This window comes from Rutidosis leptorrhynchoides, chromosome 8, assembly GCF_046630445.1.
Source record: "Rutidosis leptorrhynchoides isolate AG116_Rl617_1_P2 chromosome 8, CSIRO_AGI_Rlap_v1, whole genome shotgun sequence".
NCBI classification, from domain to species: Eukaryota; Viridiplantae; Streptophyta; class Magnoliopsida; order Asterales; family Asteraceae; genus Rutidosis; species Rutidosis leptorrhynchoides.
This window is the reverse complement of record NC_092340.1, coordinates 340,777,228-340,783,635: the sequence shown is the minus strand read 5'-3', so window position 1 is coordinate 340,783,635 and position 6,408 is coordinate 340,777,228.

Below are 6,408 nucleotides of genomic sequence, written 5' to 3'. Positions count from 1 at the left end.
AATATCTGTCTAACAATTTAGGTCAAGTTGTAGTGTATCACAATCCTAATGCTCGAGACTAATATGCAAAAGTCAACAAAAGTCAACTTGATCCAAAATGACTTCCAAGATCTATACATGATTATTATATATCTTAAATATAGTCGTTTTATATATTTAACAAATTTTATTAAAGTAAATAATATAAATCATGTATTAATAAATAAAAAATTATATTAAAGTTTATATATAGTAAAAATAAACCTTTATATATCTTAAGTAATAAAATTTATAAAGTTCAATTAATATCATAAAAATATAGTGGTACGTATTATTAATGTAATTATATTACGTGTGATGAAAATATATTTGTATCACATATTTAAATACTATAATAATAATAATGAATAAAAGTTGTATTATTTTGAAATAACAATAATTATTATTTATTTTTTTACTAGCAATAGTACTAACAATATTTATTTACTAATGATGATATTAAATCTTTAAAAATGATAATTCTAATAATGATAATTTTAATAATAACGATACTTTTCAATAACATTGATATTTCTATTAAAATGATAATGTTAATAAAAATGATAGTTTTAATATTAATGATGCTTTTAATAATAATAATGACGATAAAAATAATAAATTGATAGTTTTGATAAAAATATTAATTATTTTAATAATATTAATAATAATATAAAATAATCATAATAATAATAATAATAATAATAATAATAATAATAATAATAATAATAATAATAGTAATAATAATAATAATAATAATAATAATAATAATAATAATAATAATAATAATAATAATAGTATTATTATTGATTATTAAATAATAATAATAATAATAATAATAATAATAATAACGATCATAACGACGATAACGATAACGATAACGATAATCATTTTAACAATAATACTTTAAAATTATAGATAATTCAATTGACGATATCTTCTAATCCGTTCATCAAAACCATACGATATCTAAATGAAAAGTTTATAGTTTTTCACCAGCTTTTCAACGACATGCATATCATATACCTTATCTTAATCGCATATGTAACAAATTCATAAATTATCATAAGTTATCTAACGACAAAATTAAACATACAAGCATGCACAAACATATATACTCGAGCATTAGTTATGGATACACTATTAATATATAAAAGTTAAGTTATGAGTGAAATGTCCCGTTCATATTGATTATAAATGTTCCATATTAATTGATTTCGTCGCGAGGTTTTGACCTCTATATGAGACGTTTTTCAAAGACTGCATTCATTTTTTAAAACAAGCATAACCTTTATTTTATCGATAAAGGTTTAAAAAACATTACGTAGATTATCAAATAATGATAATCTAAAATATACTGTTTACACACGACCATTACATAATGGTTTACAATAAGAATATATTACATCAAAAATAAGTTTCTTGAATGCAGTTTTTACACAATATCATACAAGCATGGACTCCAAATCTTGTCCTTATTTTAGTATGCAACAGTGGAAGCTCTTAATAATCACTTGAGAATAAACATGCTTAAAACATCAACAAAAATGTTGGTGAGTTATAGGTTTAACCTATATATTATCAAATCATAATAATAGACCACAAGATTTCATATTTCAATACATCTCATACATAGAGATAAAAATCATTCATATGGTGAACACCTGGCAACCGACATTAACAAGATGCATATAGAATATCCCCATCATTCCGGGACACCCATCGAACATGATAATTTCGAAGTACTAAAGCACTCCAAATTCCAGAATGGGGCTTGTTGGGCCCGATAGATCTATCTTTAGGATTCGCGTCAATTTGGGGGTCTGTTCCCAAATTCTTAGGCTACCAAGCAAAAAGGGGCATATTCGTCTTCGATCATTCACCCATATAATGTAGTTTCATTTACTTGTGTCTATTTCATAAAACATTTATAAAGTTGCATGTATTCTCATCCCAAAATATTAGATTTTAAAAGTGGGACTATAACTCACTTTCACAGATTTTTACTTCGTCGGGAAGTAAGACTTGGCCACTGGTCGACTCACGGACCTATAACAAATATGTACATATATATCAAAGTATGTTCAAAATATATTTACAACACTTTTTAATACGTTTTAATGTTTTAAGCTTATTAAGTCAGCTGTCCTCGTTAATAACCTACAACTAGTTGTCCATAGTTAGATGTACAGAAATAAATCAATATATATTATCTTGGATCAATCCACGACCCAGTGTATACACGTCTCAGGCTAGATCACAACTCAAAGCATATATATTTTTGGAATCAACCTCAACCCTGTATAGCTAACTCCAACATTACTGCATATAGAGTGTCTATGGTTGTTCCAAATAATATATATACATGGGTCAATATGATATGTCAAAACATTTGCATACATGTCTATGGTATCTCAAGATTACATAATATATTAGAATACATGTATAATACAATATAAGTTAGCTAGGATATGTTTTGTATAGAATTGTTACAATATTTTCCGTAGCTACAACAATCAAAAAATATCCAATCTTGTTTTACCCATAACTTCTTCGTTTTAAATCCGTTTTGAGTGAATCAAATTGCTATGGTTTCATATTAAACTTTATTTTATGAATCTAAATAGAAAAAGTATAGGTTTATAGTCGGAAATATAAGTTACAAGTCATTTTTGTAAGAGGTAGTCATTTCAGTCGAAAGAACGACGTCTTGATGACCATTTTGAAAAACATACTTCCACTTTGAGTTTAACCATGATTTTTGGATAAAGTTTCATGTTCATAAGAAAAATCATTTTCCCAGAAGAACAACTTTTAAATCAAAGTTTATCATAGTTTTTAATTATCAAACCCAAAACAGCCCGCGGTGTTACTACGACGGCGTATGTCCGGTTTTACGGTGTTTTTCGTGTTTTTCGGTTTTAAATCATTAAGTTAGCATATTATATAGATATTGAACATGTGTTTAGTTGATTTTAAAAGTCAAGTTAGAAGGATTAACTTTGTTTGCGAACAAGTTTAGAATTAACTAAACTATGTTATAGTGATTACGTTTTCAAATCTTTGAATAAGATAGTTATTTATATATGAATCGAATGATGTTACGAACATCATTACTACCTCAAGTATAGTAGGTAAACCTACTGGAAATGAAAAAAATAATATTGAGCTTGAATGGATCTTTGATGGCTTGGAAGTTCTTGAAGCAGAATCATGACACGAAAACAATTTCAAGTAAGATTATTACTCGAATCAAGATAGTTTATAGTTATAGAAATCGAATTAAAGTTTGGATATGAGTATTACCTTGAATAAGAAAGATAACCTACTGTAATTAACAAAGGTTTCTTGATCTTAGATGATTACTTGGAATGGATTTGCAAGATTAAAAGTAAACTAGCAAACTTGAAAGGATTTTCGAAGTGTTCTTGAAGTGTTCTTCCTATGATGATTATAGCTTGATTCTTGAAGTAATTTTTGATGAAGATGATGATTAGTTTACTGGAAATTTCGTTCCTAAGTGTGTGTGTGTGTGTGTGTGTGTGTGTGTGTTTAGAGAGAATTAGAAAGAGAATTGGAAGTGAAATGGATTGATTGGTGAGTGGTGAATGATGAGTGGTGAGTGGGGTTAAAAGGAGCTCAAGTTAGTTGACTAGTTCATGGTAGAAGTTAAATTTGATTAGTCATGCATGACATAATCAAGAGTGGAATCCCATGCTAGTTCCTATTGGTATATACTCATAGTAAGTACGTCTAGCAGCTGTGTATAATACGGGTACGGATACTGAATGACTACGAGTAGAATTGTTGATGAAAAATGAATGAAAACGTAATTGTAAGCATTTTTGCTAAGTAAAAGTACTTTGATATGTGTCTTAGTTAACGATCTTATTTAATGTTGTTGAAATCTTAAAATCAAATTTTTAACACATTTTTAATAAAGCGATATTAACCCAAAAAAAAAAATTACAAGCTGACCTGGCAGCTCGACCCCAGCCAGGGGCTTTGCCCCTTGGACCCCGCTATCGGGGGCGCTGCCCCCGAACCCCCGTCATAATCAAGATAAGTTCAAACAATTGTGCACTCCACACTTTCCCTAAACTTGTTCGATATTTAACAAGGTTATTTTGGTTAACAATTTAATCCCATTACAATTAAATCATATTGGTGACACAAATCACCAACAATGAATATATCTTGATATGATATATATACTTTAAAATGTCGTTACAACGATAATCTTTACATATATGTCCATATATATATCAACATATAGTTTTTACAAGTTTTAACGTTCGTGAATCGCCGGTCAACTTGGGTGGTCAATTGTCTACATGAAACTAATTTCAAATAATCAAGTCTTAACAAGTTTGATTGCTTAACATGTTGGAAACATTTAATCATGCAAATATAGTTTTCATTTAATATATAATCATGGAATAATCATGGAAAAGTTCGGGTCACTACAATGAGTGCTCACGTATCAATATTGAGATTCAATATTGCAGGAAAGTACGTAGACGCGACGGAGATGATAAACACTAGATTGACCTCACGAACATACCCCCAAACATACCCATAACCTCCATAGCTATAACCCATATTTTCCTTAGCTCTATCCCGCTCGAAAAACCCATTTTAAAAATAACTTGGACAGCACTCCGTCGTAATATTTTATGTATAATAATAATAATAATAATAATATTAATACTAGTGTTAATATTAATAAGATTAATAATAATATTAATCTTAATAATAATAATAATATTAATAATAATAATTATTATAATATATATAGAGAGATTCGAGAGAAGTGAATGAAATGAATGAATCACAAACTGCAAAACGTTCGATTTAAAGGAGTTGGCCTCACCTACCCCCTCATACGATCGCATGGGAGGCAAAGGGAAAAGCCATGTGATCGCATGAGCTACCCTTACAGCTCATATGCATTTGCCAAACTCTGCCGACACCTAAATTAATATTATTTTTAATATATAATATATTTAATCTTTAAAATTAATTAAATATTATATTATATTTACATGCATAGTTAACTTGTAATTTTAGCACCGATGAATTGTACGTTGATGCTCGACTTACGTGCCAGTTCCGATTTTTTGAACGTCCTTTCGTACGCTTAGAAAACTTGTACTTTACGTTTCGCGACACGTACCTTTATCAATAATTATACTTAATTCACCAATAACTTTATCACTCGAAGTGTAACTTAATCATTTAAGTATTGTGGTCATTTGCTTCTATAAATCAATGTCTTGTTGTTTACCAAAATATATTATTTTGAATCAAAACGTTTTATGACTACGTTATATATATATATATATATATATATATATATATATATATATAAGTTTGAAATATTTATTTAATAATATAATATTTAGTTTTTCAAAAGTAATTATATTTCAAGACTCATTTACAATCGTTTAAATGATAGAAAATATTATGTCATATTACGTTCACGTTTTTGAAACACTATATATATATATATAATATAAAGCTCTACTTAAATTCTACCTTTATAAATAACGGATTACAATAACTCAGTTTTTGAAATCGTTTTCATACGTTTGAAAATAGATTAGTCGAATATTATGGAATCTAGTTCTCCACTAACTTTTGTATAATCTTCATCAATTGACACATTTGTTCTTACTTGTAAATCACTTTACCATTTATTCCGAATACCGTTAAAAAGAAAAGGTTTCCTAAATCCAAGTGGACCTCTCAACAGAGACTCGAAATCATACAATGTATCTGATAAATCAATCATTTGATATCATCTTCTAATTCCATCGATAAACATATTGAAACAAATACGTTCATGTAAAGTATTATACGTTTAATACTTTGTTAATATTCTCAAGTTATAATATATATATACATATACATATTCATATTCAATTATATAATGGTTCGTGAATCGTCGGGGTTTGCTCAAAGTTAAATGAATGTATGAACACAGTTTTAAAATCCTTGAGATTCAACTTACCAAACTTTGATTATCGTGTCAGAATAATATAAAGATAAAGTTTGAATTTGGTCGAAAATTTCTGGGTTGTCACAATACCTACCCGTTAAAGAAATTTCGTCCCGAAATTTGATCGTGGTAGTCATGGCTATCCATAAAAATGTTTTCATGACGAATATGAGTCGATAAATAGAGTTTTATCATCATTGATTAATATGGATAAAATAATTTTATTACCCGAAGAGTATAAGTGAAGTTATCGTAAAAGAGTGAAATGAGTAAATGTAGATTCGTCAACTCTTTTGACGTAGATAGGATTAATTTTCGGAGTTCAAGGGATTTATAGAAAATCTTCGTAACAAGATTTGGTTCTTCGGTAATTAAGGAACTTAGGATCTTCT